This window comes from Callorhinus ursinus, unplaced genomic scaffold (genome assembly GCF_003265705.2).
Source record: "Callorhinus ursinus isolate GAN/ISIS: 27379988/994484 unplaced genomic scaffold, GSC_fseal_2.0 scaffold85, whole genome shotgun sequence".
Lineage (NCBI taxonomy): Eukaryota > Metazoa > Chordata > Mammalia > Carnivora > Otariidae > Callorhinus > Callorhinus ursinus.
Window position 1 is genome coordinate 289,458 of NW_027397147.1, and position 18,134 is coordinate 307,591.

Sequence of the window (18,134 nt, forward strand, 5' to 3'; positions counted from 1 at the left end):
TAATTATATGATGACGTTACCAAATACTCAACAGTAAAGGCAGTCGAGCCCTAAGAATGCAGAACTTCACCTCTCCAGAGCTGCTCCCTAAGGTCCAACTTCTCCAGGACTCCTCTCCTCCCAGCACTCCTCTACCTTCAGAGGGAAGATAAAGTAGGAACTGTCTCCTTGTTCCACTTACTCTCCACCTCATCAGTTCTCAACTAATGTGACACAAACACAGCTTCTCGGCCAGCATATACCACCCCATCTCTCCGCATGCCACAAGCTAACTTTCACCTCAAACCTGGCAAGAGCCAAAGTGAAAGCTGAAATGGGAACATGTTCATCCTGTCATGCCTCTTTTTGACATGCACCCCAGTCCCTTGGAAAAAATTCACAGTAATGATGGATAGCACTCCAGCCTCTCCTCGGAGCAAGGGACCAAGTCCAGAGGGTTCATTCAAGCAGCACTCTGCGAAGCTCTGAGGGCTTGCCAATCACGTGAACGCCAATGAAAAGCCTTCTGGTGCTGAGCTGAACTGCCTCTTCTTTACCTCAGTCAACTAAGGCATCACACATTTAAGGTGTTTGGAGATGCAGGGGCATAACCCAGCAGTTTTTTCTGAATACTGCATATTGAACACAAAGGACTCATGGCCAGTTTTATATTTCTATTCCACTGTTACATTTTCTAAAATTTGGTCGATGACGGAGTGGCTTTTAAGTGAGGGCTGAAGCACGGACCTCATCAAAGACAAGAGACGTGGACCATCAAGGCCCTCCATCTCTTTGGAACCACAGGGGACAATGGACTATGTTTTATAGGACAGCAAGAAAAGGCCAAGAACTAAAGTCCTAATCAGGGCCTTCAAAGCCAGATGCACTTGCCAAGAAAGCAAAGGGCAGATTGCACCTCCGCCGGCTGGCAGGCAGACCCACACACACATTCTGCTTAACCATTTGAAACAGCTAGCTTTTGCTCTCCCCGCCCCCGGGCCCAGTTATGATATTTGGGTAGCAACACCGGCGACTTTTCTAGGAGAGTGTTTTATAAAAATAGAGCTTCCAATTTTAGGTCTAGAACTGAAAAGAAAAACAGCCAGAATTAGAAATTTGTTTTAACACAATACGTTGAAAATTACAAGTTTAAGTGCTGGTCGCTGAAGAGGGGGATCACACCACCACATGACTTCTCAGTGAGTCATAAAAAATAGTACAGGCTTGTTTAACAGTGGACATCCACCAGCACTAAGAGTTAAGGAGCCCACTTGTGTCAGATGTCGGAAAGCCAATCTGATACTCCCGTGTTAGTTTCAGCTGTGGCAGGACTGACACAAATGAACTGCAGCAGCAATTTACAAGACAAAAACATTAATAAACGCTTTTTGAGGCTATTCAAAGAGGAAATGTTTGAAACCCTGAACATGAGTCATTTTTCAAAAGTTAAATCAGTTTAACAAGAAAAAAAAAAGCCCTCCAAACTATTAATAAATCATGAACTACACATTTCTTGATTTCTAATACCCATTGTTGATTAACGTACCTTTGTGTCAAAGCAAAAACCAAGTGCAGGCATTTAACAGCAAGTTGCTACCCTTTCAGTTATGAGAACCACTCTGGTGGAACTAGATGAGAGCAACGAGAATTCATCTTCAGGCCTAGATGGATACTGTCTTGATAATAAGACAATAAAGATCTCCCCAAAGGGCTTCTGGGTGCCATAAATTATATAACAAATCCACTTCTGCCAGGCAGCCAGGATTAACTCCTATTCACCCGGGGCACTACTTACTCAGTATCACCAACTGGCTTATCCAAATGAAACAGTCATTATCCATCACTGCCCTTCGAAAGGCACAGCACATCTCTCAGTGCTCATCAGTCGGCTGACACCAGCTGCTCATTGCACAAGAAGTCAACCTAACAATCTTAAGGACATCTTTGATACTTGTTTTTTCCAGGCCAAACATTTTTTAAAAACCAGAAAGTTGGGGTGCCTGGGTGGCTCAATTGGTTAAGCGTCTGCCTTCAGCTCAGGTCGTGATCCCAGGGTACTGGGATCGAGCCCTGCGTTGGGCTCCCCGCTCAGTGGGGAGTCTACTTCTCCTTCTCTTTCTGCCCCCTCCCACCGCTGCTCATGCTCTCTCTCAAATAAATTAAAAAAAAAAATCTTAAAAAGAAATAAATAAGTAAAAATAAAAACCAGAAAGTATTTCATTGGTTTCTCCCCTGGCAAGTTCTTCTGACTGAATTTTTTTAAGAATTGTCTATTATGACACCTTATTATAATAAACAATTTGTTACTTCTAATATGCATTCAAGGCTTGAAGGCATTATATATCCTTTCCTCCTCTAGAATATAAATATTCATGGCTTCCAAACAGGTGGTCAAAAATAACAAGTCCAGGGGCGCCTGGGTGGCTCAGTCAATAAGCGTCTGCCTTCGGTTCAGGTCATGATCCCAGCGTCCTGGGACCAAGCCCTGCATCGGGCTCCCTGCTCAGTGGGAAGCCTGTTTCTCCCTCTCCCACTCTCCCTGCTTGTGTTCCCTCTCTCGCTATGTCTCTTTCTGTCAAAAAAATAAATAAAAATCTTTAAAAATAAGTAAATAACAAGTCCACAGAAGAGAAAGGATGCTATTATTTCACTGACTGCATCTTATGTTATGAGTTCCAAGAAGGCAGGGAATGCATATGGTAACGTGAAAAGGGCTAACTGGTACCTGACAAACATTTTCTATAGAAGCAAATGTAGGAGTGCCTAACCAAGCTCAGCTGGTTAAGTGTCCAACTCTTGATTTCAGCTCAGGTCAGATCTCAGGGTCCTGAGATTGTCCCATGTTGGGCTCGTGCTCAGCAGGGAGTCTGCTGGAGATTCTCTCCCTCTCCCTCTGCCCCTCCCCCTGCATGCGCTCTCTAGCTCTATCAAACAAATAAATCATTTTAAAAAAGAATCTAATGTAAAATAAGCACCTACTATGTACCAAGGGCACTGCACAAATCTACCTACATGCATGGTATGAGCCACTTTTACACAATAATGTCCACAAAAGCTTATGTAAGTTTTACAATGTACTATCCATCAATTTCGGAAAATTTTTAAAGATTTTATTTATTTATTTGAGACAGAGAGCAAGCAAGCAAGCACAAGTAGGGTGGGGGGGTAGTGTGGCGGGGTGGGGGGAGAGGGAGAAGCAGACTCCCCACTGAGCAGGGAGTAAGGCGTGCTCGATCCCAGGACCCTGAGACCATGACCTGAACGGAAGGCAGATACCTAACCATCTGAGCCACCCAGGTGCCCCCCCCCCATTTTTTTTAAATAAGAGTAGATTTTTGTTTGGTATGCATAAGGCTTTACCTAGTCCAGTGTCTTCCAAGCTTTAAGCGCAGCAGCCTTCAGTGAGAAGTAATACTTCACTTCCGGACCAAATACACACATGTAAATGTATGTATAACTCAAAAGTTTCATGAAGCAGTATTTACTCTCATTTCTAGGATTCACTCTAATTTATGCTATTTCATTTCCCAGCCTCTTTTCAGTGAGGTGGGGGAAATGTGTCTATTTCTGGCCAATGAGCTGTGATTCTTATCATTTCTAAGCCTAAGCAGAGCTGGCACAGGACATCCGAGCCATCTTTCCCCCTGCCACGGTGACCAAGACATACAATAGTGGGATCTTCATCGGCCTGGGTCTCTGAGTGACTGTATGGAACAGGGCACCCTTCAGGCTACTGACCCATGCGGGACATACAAGCAATCAAGTTTTATCACATTAAGCCAGACTTTGTAAATTCTTACTCCTAAGTATCTACCCATCCTCAGTAATTCCACAGTTCAAGCCCCTGACATCTTTACTGCAGCATGCTCACAAATAGATTTCCTACTACTGGGATTGCTCCCTCCAACCACTTTCACGCTATCGCTGGCAAGATCTCTCTCTCTCTCTCTCACACACACACCATGTGAAATGCCACGTCCCTACTCAAAATTATTTAATAGTTCCCCTTCACCTACAAAAGATAATCCAAACTCAGCAAGGCATACAAAGAAAGTTCGGAGTTCGGTCTCAACCACTGTCATTCTCCCCATCCCCTTCATTCCACATCCCTCAGGCATATTGAAACACCTGCCATTCCCCCCAAACGCCATGGCTTCTCATGCTTCTGTAGTTCTACACATACCGTTACCTCTACTTGGAATGCCACCTCACTCTCTAGTCTGTCTTTCAAGCCCAGCTGAGATTTTACCTCCCACAGGACTCCTGACTCCTTCCAGCTGACCTAAAGCCTCTCTGCCCCACCCCCTACATCTCCATTTATAGCATTGGTATTGTTCGGCGCTGATTTTACCATAGTTTCTAATCGTTCTGATGTCTGTTTTCCTACCACGTCATAAGCTCCTTAAGAACAAGATCCACAAAAGGCACTCAAACGTATTGGCATGAATAGCTGGCAACCCATAAACACATTTTTCCTGGGTGCCTGGGTGGCTCAGTTGGTTGAGCGACTGCCTTCGGCTCAGGTCATGATCCTGGAGTCCCGGGATCGAGTCCCGCATCGGGCTCCCTGCTCAGCAGGGAGTCTGCTTCGCCCTCTGACCCTCTTTCCTCTCATGCTCTCTATCTCTCATTCTCTCTCAAATAAATAAATAAAATCTTAAAAAAAACCAAACACATTTTTCCTGAAAACACTGTGTATCCAATCCTAGGGGCAGTCCTTAAGAAAAATTCGGACTACACACACTTCACTTTGAATACAATGGTGAAAGCATCAAATCTGGAGGCCAAATTTTCCTAGGTTACAAGATTAGTTTTGAGTTTCAGAAGTTCCCTATGAATGATCCACATTCCGTCTAGGAAAGCTGGTCCCCAGCTCAAATACGTCTAATTTGAAAACTACACAGGCTGGTTTTTCTTAGAAAATATCTTGTATATGTTTGGAAATTGAGAGTGCTATTAAAAGCGTGTTTTTTAAAAGTTTTGTTCTGTTAAGCTGCTATTGTAATCAAAAGCTCTTTTGCTTAAGCAGGCTGAGTCACAAGCAAGAAATGCTAGAGACCTGCAGAACTTGGTGTTGAGTGAGTCAACTTAAGCATTGTATGCAAATAGTAAAGCTACAAATCAGAAAGAGGAGGAACTTAGGCCAAACTACTCAGAGGGAAGGAAAAACTGTATCCTTCCAAATGGGGAAAAGGCAACTGGAAAGATTTTTTACCTGTTGCATAACATTTTATTATCTCTTTCTGCTAAGCCAGGCAATGGTTTTGCGCTGGAAACTTAGAAAAGAAAATGCCCTGACAAACTAAGCAATTCTGGTTCTTTGACTAGGGAGGTTTAAAGTTAAGAGTTAAAGTCTTTGATTACACATTTTTATTTTTTTACTTGCAGTTACCATGAAAGTTCAAGTTTCCTACAAGAATTAAAATGTTAGTCTACCATGAGAAGACCAAAGTGGTCTTACTCCAGTAAGTGCTGGAAACATGGAAGAATGGCTTGAAAAGGTTTTGAACTCTACCACTATGTTTGTACATCTTCCATTCTGACTCTAAATTACATTTTATCTTTTTAAATGTGTGGTCTTGAATGCTTACACTTCTGTGGAGATTATCCTTCTATGGAGATAATTATTGTATGACTGGGAAAGAATAGTCTTTCATGTGGCTCTCAACTTTAAAGGCCCAGCAACTCAGCTGCCTGCAAGAAATCTTAACCAAGACTCATTGATCCAATGGCAATTTTCCAAGAAGAGAAGGAAATAAACAACCCCACTCTAGCTTTGTAAACCCTAGTCTAGAGACCAAGGGCAAATGCCACAAGCCTCCTCCAGCCCCTTTCAGAATTGCCCCAGACTCATCAGCAGTTATCTATAAATAATGACTAAACTCTGCACCAAGGGAAATGGACTCTGGAAGATATTTACTCTGAGGAAGGCGGTGTTGTGAATCTGCACAAAGGATGAATGTCATACATGTCATGAAACAGATTTTAGTGGGAAAAAGAGATTTTTTAATACTGCAAAATACAGGCCTGAGTAAAGGCTTTTGCCCTTTCCCAACGTGCCAAATACCACAAGTCACCACTTCTCTCAGGAGACAAGACAGTATGAATGACAAAACCAAAATTTACAAAGTATGAGGGCTTGTGGCTTGGAACATTAGATTTCACCTCAGTTGGGAAACATCTGAGAGTTTCTCATTATGAAATCAAGTAGAAACTCTGTATTAAACAAATGAAGGAGAAAAATAATCTTGGGCTATATCACTGTCACCATTTTGCTCGATTTTGACCTCATCTTGACTAGATAAATGGCACAGAAAGATAACAGACGTGGAACCATATTTATAACAATTTTTAAAAATTATAATTTGAAACGTTAAACAATTTATTATACGGAGCTATACCAGATGCATGGGCCTTTATGCTGAAGTAATTATAGAACAAAATCATTTGCAGAATACAGGCCAACAACCAAAGTAGATAATGAAAGATGACAGTGTGAAGATACACAGAAAATGTCAAGGGAACACAGGTAATTAAGGTTTAAAAAAAAAAAAAACAACAAAAAACTCAAGTAACCATAGACTACATCTGAAAGGAACTTTCTTGGCTCCTCTTAAGCAATCGAGATTTCAGTTTTATTCTGGGGCTTTACTTAAAAAGAAAGCACCTCCTACAATAGTTTTGTTTCATTTCTACCACTGCTCATTTAACTTCTCCAGACCCCCACTATATTGAGTTATGAGCAATATGACAGAAAGTGAAATGAAAATTTTATTTTATTATCTTTTTAAAGATTTTATTTGTCAGAGAGAGAGAGAGCATGCGCACAAGCAGGGGGAGCTGCAGGCTGAAGGAGAAGCAGGCTCCCCACTGAGCAAGGAGCCCAATGAGGGACTTGATGGATCCCAGGACCCTGGGATCATGACCTGAGCTTAAGGCAGACACTTAACCAACTGGGCCATCCAGGCGTCCTATGAAATGAAATTTTTAAATAGTTTGCCTCAGTGTTTAACTTCATTTTAGGGCACGTGCCACACTGTATGTTTAAAGAAGTTACCAGCAAAAAGTAACATACCAGACATTAAGATAGGGCAGAGCCCCAGCCTTCCAGAACCTAGAATACCTGCACTGGTGTGCATTCAAGAGAGATGGTTGGCCAAAAAAGAGAGAGAGAGAGAATGGATTGGCATTTTCTCTCTCCCCAGCAGAACAGGTCGCTGCTTCCATGGGGAGTCCCAACCCCAAAGAATGAAAGGGACAAAAGATCAATCCAGGTTGCAGGAAAACTGCTAAGGGTGAAAGAGGAAGCAATACTATTTAGTTTTTACTCTTTAAAAAAAGCCATCACCACTAACATCTACAGTATTTTAAATTCTACACAACTTATGGGTATTTTCACCATGAATGCAGAAATAGAAAGTTGTCAATTTGCTTGAATGAGGCAAGTCTTTAAATCCACCCAAATTTGGACCTGCTCTACCGTGTCCATCACCACAGGACCTCATGCAAGTGTGGCACTGCAGAATTACTGAACCTTAGAAATTACAAATTTCAGCCTTTTCTAGACAATCTTTATGATCTTCCATATCCATTTGCCATTCCAACTATTGTTCCAATATTTTTCTTAAAAGCTTCAAAAAAATCATATCCACTTTAATGTCATCCTAAGCAACACTATCCATAAAGACAAAGGTCTGACATGCTAGCTATGTTTTCATTAATACACATTAAAATACAGAACTAGTAAACAAAAGGGACTCATCCATGTACCACTGAAAATCATATGTACCATCAATAGTACAAAAAACACTCTCAAATACTCATTTCAGCAGTAGATACACTAAAAATGTAACCAACGCCACACTTTGAGAAATAGTGATTTGGTCTCAAATCGTATATCACAGTTAAGGAAACAGACTCAAAGAGGGGCTGTAAAGACACACAGTAACTGGTGGCAGAGGCCAGACTAGGATCTAGACTTATTAGTCCAGTGGTGGTCCCACCAGAGTAGAATCTCCAGATGGGTGAGTGACAGGAAGAAACAGAGACTGGCCTCGGGGGAGTTCACCAACCAGTGAACCTTAAGCAGCTGGTAAGCCCTTTACCTTGTATACCTGGGCTTTTCACTGTCTCTGCTAAGCACACACACAACATGGTACTTGCCGACTGACTCCCAAAGGTTTTCTGGACTGGCTTAAACAAATTTGCAGTTTCCTTCCCAAAGTCCCATGTAGTTTTGCCCAACTCAACAAACCTCAAGGTATACTGCGAAAGATAGAAAGTCTCCTGGATCAGTTTCCCATTTTTGGGTTCAGCAGTACCTTTGCTATGGGGCCCTGGTCCCCATCGCTCGTGCATGCTCTATAGAGTTTCAGGAAGATTTTCCATCTCTCGATTTTAGGCCAGCTCTGGAAACAGGCTGGAAGTTTCCATCACAGAGTCACTCCTATAATTCCCAGATACCCAGAGCAGGTTTTATTTTTAAGTGACAGATAACCTGTGCCTACTGTGTGCCCAGCAATGTTTTATACACTGTCTCATACATCCCCCTATAAAAGTAAAACGATAGAGTTCCTGGCTCCTTGGGAGTTGCCAACCCAGGTGAGCTTAGCTATCTACGTATGCATGTAGCTAATAATAGCTGATGTTCTTAGACATTTATATATGTGCCAGGCACTGAGCCATATCCTTCAAATGGACTGTCTTATTGAATCTTCACAACTACTTACTGTGATTGTCCTCCCTTTATACATGAAGAAGATAAAAAAGAGACTTAGAGATGTTAAGCAGTTCAATCCCAGATCAAATTGTAAGTAGGTGGTAAAGTTCAGACTCAAACCTAGACTGACTGGGCTGATGCTCTTTAATGCACTATCTTTTTAAAGTCACACTGAAAGGAAACATGAATTCCGTATATTTGGTATCTTATTAAGTGTGCTCATTTCTTACACTAGGGAAGTCTAGAGCTAGAGCACCTGTGAAGTTCAAGAAACTATAACACATTCTGGGAATGCCATTTCATACTGACTAAGGGACGAATTTGTTCTCTTGTAACCTGAAGCTACTCAATTTGCACTTTAACAAAAAACTCCATCAAATCAACAGTAAATGCATATTGTTACTTATCACCTAAATCAACTTTAGGTGGCCTTATTTCATTACTTATGGGATGCAAAGCTGGAGTACTAATGTATTAATTAAGAAATACATTTGAAAAAAATATATATATATTTGGTCTTTGTCCCCAGTTTGTGCCAGCTCCTAAAACTCCTGGTATGCCCTTACTGACAGAAGTGTCCTTTGTTATTCATAAGGATCCCCTGCTGGACCACAGTGGAGTTTATGCTAATGAGATGACTCAGTGGAGGCCCTTAGATAGCTTCAAGACAGAGGCTGGCCACACCAGTAAGACCAGGCACTTGATAGAAGGTTGGAACATTTAGCCCCATCTCCAGACCACAGGGGAGAGGAGGGTGGCTGGAGTTTAATCACCAGGCCAATGATTGGATCAATTATGCCTACATAAAGGAGCCTCAACTGAAACTAAAACCAGGCTAGAGGAGCTCCAGGGTTGGTGAACAAAATGATGTGTTGGGAGCCTGGAATGCCCAGAGGGGACATGGAAACTGTGCCAATTCATATCTTGTCCCATGCATCTCTTCCAATTGGCTATTCCTGAGTTGTATCCTTTATAATGAAACTATAATCCTTTAAATACACTTTCCCCAGTTCTGTGAGTCCTATGTTCTGGAAATTACTGAACTTGGGGGAGGGGGGTTGTGAGGAACCCCGAATTTGTAGTCTGCCAGGCAGACGTGCAGGTGCCTTGGGGCTACCTGATATTTGTGGCTGGTACCTAAAGTGGGCATGGGCAATCCTATGAGAGTGAGTCATTAACTTGTGGGGTATGCACTAACTCCACACAGTTTGTGTCAACGGAATTGTTGGACACTCAGGTGGTGTCAGAGAATTGTTGTTGGAACAACATAATTAATAACCTCAGAAAGGGCGCCTGGGTGGCTCAGTCGGTTGGGCGTCTGCCTTCGGCTCAGGTCATGATCCCAGGGTCTTGGGATCGAGTCCCGCATTGGGCTCCCTGCTCCGCGGGAAGCCTGCTTCTCCCTCTCCCACTCCCCCTGCTTGTGTTCCCTCTCTCGCTGTGTCTCTGTCAAATAAATAAATCTTAAAAAAAAAAAAAACTCAGAAAAAGAGGTCCACGTTAAAACCAATTAAACTGGTGGCTCAGAAGCCACTTCCCTGCTTGATCTAATCATTAAATCTACAGCTGTCACTAAATCAGAGCACTGCTTGCCATTTTCAGTGCGAGTAGGAAATCTGGCTCTATGGACAGATCCAGAGTACCTGGTAGAATAAAATTTCTTTTAGAGAAAAGACTGATGAACTAATTTGACCTGCTAAAGAAAACATGGAATGTTGTAGAAATGTGAAGTCAAAAATGATTACTCTTTAATAATTTTAGTTGTGATTTATTCCACATTTATTATAGTCTCCATGAGAGAATCAGGGATTACTTCAATAGTTTACATGTAACTGTTCCCTTTGGATAGTAGACATTGTTAAATGACAATCACCACTACGTAGTATTTGCTTCATTATGTACTTTTACCCAAACTCTAATGCGCCCAGGGACATTACATTCCCTCTTGTTTACCAACTTCTGATTTGTCAAATGTAAAATCAAAAGAGACAAGAGATCTCAAAACTTAGGCCAGCACTCCACAAGCAATCTTTAAGACCAATCTGGTCAAACCAGATACTGCATCCCTGCATTCACCCCTCCCCATCAGAAATATACTTTCCAGTAATGGCAGAGAACACCTGTGGTCTGAGTCCTGGTCATGGCCACTGGATTACCCAACTCCACAGGCCTCCAACCCCCTCCTTGTGAACGGTGTTCCCTGAAGTTGGGCAATCTTGTGGGCCTGCTCCTTCCCTACCCACTCTTCCCCCAGTGAGTGCCATTGTTAACATTTTCTACCCTTTCCCAGCTGGACCACTGATGGGCATTTGTCTTCACCTTATACACCCAGCCCATAATACCACCCCCCACCACCCCCACCCCACCCTCCTACACATCCTCCTCCCTGAACTGAACCTACCTATCTAAATACCTTTAGAAGTCTTCAGAATTTTCTCTTACATAAAATGTTAGGAAACCCCCAAGCAAACTTCTCCTTACCACAGATAGGCATCAGCTGTAAACCAACTGTTTTGAGTAAATGACTGAACCAGTGACTAGTTATTTCAAAGAAAAACTAATTTACTAGGAGTAAAAGAACCATGGAAACATTCTTAAAAAATGGACACAGAGCATTCATTCTATCACTTCTTGCTCTTGAATTCCACTCATAGAAGAAAAAAAAGGTCGCTGAAATGGAGAAAAATGTCTCCTCTGAGGACCTGGGACTTCCAGCAGGAAGGTGGAAGGTGATCTTAACACCTAGAACCCACACTACTAGAGCGCCAGCACCCTCACTGCAGTGGTATTGCTAACCTTCTCCTTCTGTTTAAAGACCAGCTCAGTTGGTTAAGCATCCAACTCTTGGTTTCAGCTCAGGTCATGATCTCATGGGTCCTGAAAATGAGCCCAAGTGTGCTCAGTGGGGAGTTTCTTGAAGATTCTCTCCCTCTGCCTGTCCCCACTTGTGCGCGTTGAGCGCACGCATGCACACACACACACGCACGTGTTTTCTCTCTCAAGTAAATAAATAAATCTTAAAAAAAAATGTTTTTTTTTTTTTAATAAAAAGCAGCCACTAGCCAGGTCACCTGTGTGGCTCAGTTAAGCATCCAACTCTTTATTGCAGCTCAGGTCATGATCTCAGGGTCATGAGATCAAGCCCCATGTCTGGCTCTGCACTCAGCAAGGAGTCCACTAGAGGTTCTCTCTCCCTCTTCCTCCTCCCTCTCTAAAAAAAAAATAAAGAGCAGCCACTAGGTAATCATCATGCAGATATAAAGCAATAGTTTAAATGAAAACAAATTTGCTTCACCAGAGCTATTCTAAAACTGTTCTGCCAATGGATATACCCAGGTTTTCCAGTTCAGATTCCAGGGCAGGTCACTGGGAAAAGAAAGTAATCTGTTCAGCATTTTGCACAGGTATTCTCTACAGCATGCCTGCTAAGTTATCTTAAAAAATTAGAGTGATAAAGCCTCAACTCCTATTTCAAAGTACTATCATCACTTTCAGAAGCATTCTGAGGATATAAGGCCAGCTACTTACTAGTGCCATTACTCATTTATAACCTCATTTCGTATATGCTTCAAAAGTGGTTATAAGGAGTCTTCTCTGAAAAAACAGCTGTTTGTGACAAAATGTTTGAGAAAAGAACCAAAGATATACAAAAGACCAAACAACAAGGATTCCAATTAAACCCAAACAAAGTGCCTACAAGGACACGTATGAGGCAGTGTAAATGAGAAAACAAAATTAATACAGAGAAGACCCGATTCTAGTCCTGTAGTTGTCAGTACTTTGCTCCGTAACTTTAAGCAACTTTATCATAACCTTTCTAGATTTCCATTTCCTTACTAAATCACTGCTTTTCAACCTGTTTTCTGCCTCAGAATATTTTGTTTGACTGAGATCTTCTGAGGAAGCCCAATATAACAGAATAGTAAAGTTAACTTTCAGAGTGAAGCACCGTGGGGTGAAATGGGAGAAAGACAGCAAAACCCGCTCATTCCACCAAAATGTACTCCAGCAATGACCTGCAAGAGGGTTCCATATAGTCCAGTTTGAAAAAACTCCACAACAGACATTCTAAGGTTTTCTGAGGGTCTTTTTCCTGCTTCTTCCTAAACTGGAGGAAGAGGAATGCATCCAATACAGTAAATGCTAGGACTTGAGTCTTGTTCAGAATCAGAATTACAGATCATATAACAACGCACCTTAAGCAGACACTGCAGAGTCCAAACTCTTCATCAACCAACAGGAGCTAAAAGCTATAACCAAACTCTGTAGTCCTGATAGGATGGAAGCAATCTATTAATAAAATAAGGTGGCAAGTCTTTCCTGCACACTGTCTCCTGGAATGACAGGCAGAGACTGGGGCAGTGGCTACAAAAGATGCTAAACACTCTCCAAAAAAAGATGAGAAGTCCTGAAGGGTTGCTATCCAAGATCCTCTGTCAGTCATATCTGGTCTGGATTTATAGGCCTCAATGACAGAATTATTTCCAGTCCCTAGATCCTCAGGCTGAGCCCTCCAGCAGGGCAGAACAGGAACATAGATGACGTTTCCTAAAGCTCCGCAATCTAAGCTTCCATGCTGCAATTCAGCCCCAAACCCAACAACACAGCACAGCTCACAGGACAGTCCCAAGCAAAGCCACACCCTCACCATTAACATGATGCCTACCTTTCCAGCACTCAGGTTGGTATCAGGGCACTGGCCACAGGCAGCTTATTTTACCACAACAAGTGCTAATCACCACCTCAAGAAGTGACTTACTGAGTTTCCCTATTCTGATGGATGGTATTTAAATAAAGTTTCATTCACACACATCTAAAAGAAGATTCTTTGGGACTCTCCCCCTCCCATTTTCTTCCTTCTGGCATATCACTTCAAAGAATTAGACTTTGATCCATTTCCAACCTCTCTCATCATTTTGCTAAATTAATATGTCTAGTTCTAGTTTGTAATCACTCATTAATTAAATGGCCAGGTGCTATGGTAATCTCCTTATGTCCCCAAAAGAAACAGGACCCTCCATCACCTAGAAAAAGACACAAGAACCAGTGAAACTAGACTTGAAAGACACTAACTCAAACACCCTGGTCCGCTGTGCAAACAGCTTCAGCACACCGTGCAACATTTAGGGAGAGTTGGTCCTGGTTCACTGGTATCTACATCTGTAAACAGACACCAAGAGGTAACTGTAAATTACCACGGACTGGGGAAATAGGAGTTACCAAATAATTACCATTGTTTCAATCTGAGTTACCACATCTTCACCTCAAAACAACTGGCAGCCAGTGTACAATTAACTCTCCTTACTGCAGCACAGACATCAAAACAGTAGCCGTATCAGGTTCATGTTAAGTCACCTAATGCAATACAGAACACAACTCCAAGAATAAGTGGCATCAACTGGCCTCCTAGGTTGCCCGCCTTTCAGAGTGTGTCCAAAAGCTCCCAAAGTTTAAGAAAGAAATCAACTGGTACCCTATATTAAAAGGCCAGCTCAGGTCCAAGACTCAACTTCACTTAGATTTGTGGAGTCTTTCCCCAAACACAATCAGCGGCCAACGTAGGAGTCAATGGCTTCTCCCTGTGTTCAAGTCCCCTCCCACCCATCCACCCCCTTTCAGAAATTAGAAAAACGCCACCAGTCTCCAAACTGGCTGATGAAATTTCAGCCTACAGGATATTTTCATACTTGCGTTATAATAAACCACTGAGTAGTGGACACCTTAATAACCCATTGGCTAGAGCATTTGAAGTCCAGCGTTAGCGTACAAAGTCCAAAATTCTTTAATCTAGATCAAAGCCCAGTATATATGTATTTCATTATCAGCTCTCCATTCCCTTGTGTTACTCTGCAGTATGGAGAGTGGAGTCTATTGTTTGCAAGGTCCTAGCTGTTCACTTTAGTCACTAGCTTGCTAACTAAGACTTTCCATTTGTATTCAAGTCGGAATTCAGTAATTCAGTACCAGGCTCTATTCCACTCCCTTCATTACCCTCAGGACTGCCCAACTGGCTCTATTCAAGTTAGTTCTCACAATCCATCTACCGATGCTACTAAAATACCAGAACTTAAAACAGGTGACGGGTCCTCAATTTCTGATTTATTTTTCCCCAAACACTAAAAGGTTTTATTTAGCATTTCTAATACCAACTTTACTACAAATAGCCCAAGCAATATTTAAGTCTCTCAACCGCATGGCTCAAAGGGCCAATTCACTCAAAGAACACACTAGTCACTGTTGTGGGGTTCAAAAGAAGAAAACAGTGTATTCTTTCTGTTTCAGCGCACTGTGACATGGCAGAAGAGGGCCAAATCAAGGAGGAGTCCTGATTGGGCTTCTCAAGTGGACAATCTGGTCAAGGTGAGGCTGAAAAGCAGCTGACTATTGGAGATGAATGGTCCCAACAGAAGGCAAAAGTAGGTTACATCCCCTGGTTACATGCCAGCCCAAAGATGCCGACATAGTGGGATTGAGCCCACAATGGTCATTTATCTAATGTAATCCACGGAGTGAACTTTTAGCACCAACCTACACCTCAGCTGAGTGTTATTAGTCACCAGGCAGACCAGACAAGAGTGGAAATATTGCAACATAAAACCTGCCTCCCTACAAAACAAACTTAGATCCCGATGGACGTCTTTGTAGACCAACAGGGGTATGTTATTATCATTTGCCCAGTCTTCAACCCTAAATTCATACATGGCTGGAAGCAAAGGAGGATTCATATATTAGAACATATGCAGAGTACTTGTTATGCAATTTTAAATAGCAGCATATGACAGGATACTCTAAGGAAAAAAAAAAGTGTGTTCTCAGTTGAACATTCCATTGAATTCTGAACACAGTTTGACATTTATCTGCCAGAAAAGACCCAGGTGACCACAGCCACCTTGCCTCCTCTCCCCACTCAGCGGGGTGACTTTTTCTTTTATTGCAATAGTCCAATAGTACCTGCAAAATAGTAAGTGATAATACTCTAGGAAAAGAAACAGAATTGATCCAAAAAGGAGCATCGCTTTCTATTTCCTTCTTCTTACTCTTATTTTGCCTACCTATTCTGAGCCCAGCCTCCACCAATCTTGACTTAGACTTTTTCATTTCCTCTTTGCTCACTAGGCTCTGGCTGTTACTGCCCCCCCCTTTTCCCTTCTCCCTCACCTCCCTACACCCTCTCCACCCCATCCCTTTCTTCCTAGGCCCTAGAACTAGCCAGTCACTCTTGCCAGTTTCTGCACTAGCCAGTCCCTGAACCTGGAAGGCTCCTCCCCTATATCTGCATGGCTGGCTTCTTTTTATTTAAAGCTCAACTTAAGTGTCACCTCCTCAGAAAGGTCTTCCTTGACTGCATCCCAATGAGACACTTTCTGTCACATCACTCTTTCTTCAGCACTTATCAAAATCTGATTTCTATGCTTATTTCTTCTGTCCCCACACACTCCAGTGTGAGCTCCATGAGAGCTCAGACCTTATGCTTGCATTCACCTTTGTCCACTGAGAGCCCAAAATAACGGCTAGGATTTACTAGCTGGTCAATACTGCTTGTTGAATGAATGAATTTTGGACTTTTAATTCTTTGGTTCCAAATCAATTAAGGTGAGAACAGTGGTCATTCTTTTCTTTTGTTATAGTTCTGTGAAACATCTAAACATGCTGTTACTTGTACAAAGCATTAAATATTATTTTATCAGGCCTGAAAGCCCTGATGAGTAGGATGGGATCCATTACAATTCCTCTAGCAATACGCATATAAATTCAGTTATAGAGGGCCAGGATTTACGGATGCACTCTAATCAAAGGATCCCTAAAATTTAGGCACTATCTCTTAAAGTCCTTCAGAAAACACAGTTCCACATTCAACAGAGGACTTCCAAGAAAATATCAACACCAAAATAGGAATCATTACATTTCATTCTGAAATTCCTACGACAAGCTAAAAGAGCACTACTTGGTGATTTTTTTTAAACAGAACATCAATAAAGAGATCTTCTAATCATTCTCTGCTTTCTTCAAATAATTTTTCCATTATTGGTTTGTATTCTTTTTTTAAAACATCACATTTTCTCATTTAAGTCCATCTATACACAAAGAATCAGCTAAATAAATAAGACGGAAATCAGCACAAGCCAAATGTGTCACTGAAGACTTGTGTGCCCGACACACAAACGGAGAAAAAGATAAAAGAGCTATTGTCCAATTGCAGAAACAAAAAAGTAATATGGGGTTTTCTGTTCTCTGAAGTGCATCATGAAGTGTGGGTGGAGAGAAACACAGAAATCCAGAATTAGCTTAACATCAAATCATTTTGGAAAGAGTTGACAACATGTAAATTCCTCACACATAAAGTATTTAGAACAAGAGACTTTGATTCCTGGGCTATGATGCCATTTAGGAATCCTTGCAAGGACTTTGGAATTCCAGTATTCATAGGAGAAAATGCTCATCTTAATTTGGAGCTACCAGGCATTGAGAGGTACTCCCAATGTGACACAGCCTGTAACTGAAGTATTACAAAGCTTGCAGTTAAGATCTGGGATAGAGGCTGAACACCAAATTCAAAAGAGGTAACCAAGGTACCAAGTGCCATAAAGGGAAAAAAAAAAAAACCACCAAAACCCACCAAGATTACCACCTAGCCACAGAGAACTGAGGTGGAAACGAGGGATGTATATGGGGTAAGGTAAGGGGTGAAGGGGAATGGAAAAAAACAATACATCTGTCACCCCGTCCCACTTCCTATACAGGATACAGGCAAAGCTTCCAGCCCCATTACCTCAGGCACAGATGGTTATCGTTTATAGCAAAGGTGCACAGAAAGGCCTTCAGGTCTGAGCCCCTTAATTCCACGGCTGTTAATGATTAAAAAGAAGGATGGGGGTGGGGAGGAAAATGAGGGCGGAGGGAGCTGGAGATTCACCCACCACCTCCCGCTTGGACTCCCACCTCACAGCGCTTACCCGGGCCATAGGACCAGAGTCTGCACCCTCTCCAGGGCAGCTCCAGCCCCAGATCCCCAGGCCTGGGTTGAGGGGTGCCGGCGGTGGGGAGGCAGGGACAGTAGGTTAAGTTTTCTTGAGCCCTGCGGCTGACACGCCACAGGCTCCCCTCACAGCCTCTTCCAAAGGGACCAGTCCAGACAAGGAGCTGATTTCCACTCCTCCCCTTCCACCCCCTTTTCTCGAAGGTACCCAACCCCCGCCCCTTCATCTCTCAATGTTCCCCGCTTCTCCTTAAACCCCCCCAAACTCACAGCTGCTCCAGAGGTTCCTCCAGTCAAACCCTTTCTGGAAACGACGGCGGCCCGGCAGGTCCAAACCACCTACCATCCCCGCTCGCGTTTCCAGGCTCTCTACCCGCGCCGCCGCCTCCTCTTCTTCCACCACTGCCGCCGCCTCCTCTTCATCTGCGGCCCACCGGCGGCGGCCGCCCCCAAGCCCCG

The 18,134-nt window shown here is 42.7% G+C and overlaps 1 protein-coding gene across 3 annotated transcripts in view; it reads right to left on the reverse strand.

The window, feature by feature from the left end:
• The window catches only part of DCUN1D3 (defective in cullin neddylation 1 domain containing 3), a 34,995-nt gene that overhangs the window by 16,385 nt on the left and 476 nt on the right, over positions 1 to 18,134 (reverse strand). Inside the window, exon 1 of one of the 3 annotated variants that reach the window (XM_025855377.2) lies at positions 18,019 to 18,129. The exons of 1 other annotated variant lie outside the window; for it this stretch is intronic. The gene's annotated coding sequence lies outside the window, so the exon portion shown is untranslated. Of the gene's footprint in view, positions 1 to 17,945; positions 18,130 to 18,134 lie in introns of those variants that run through there. One more of the 3 variants, XM_025855376.2, reaches the window with a different exon arrangement.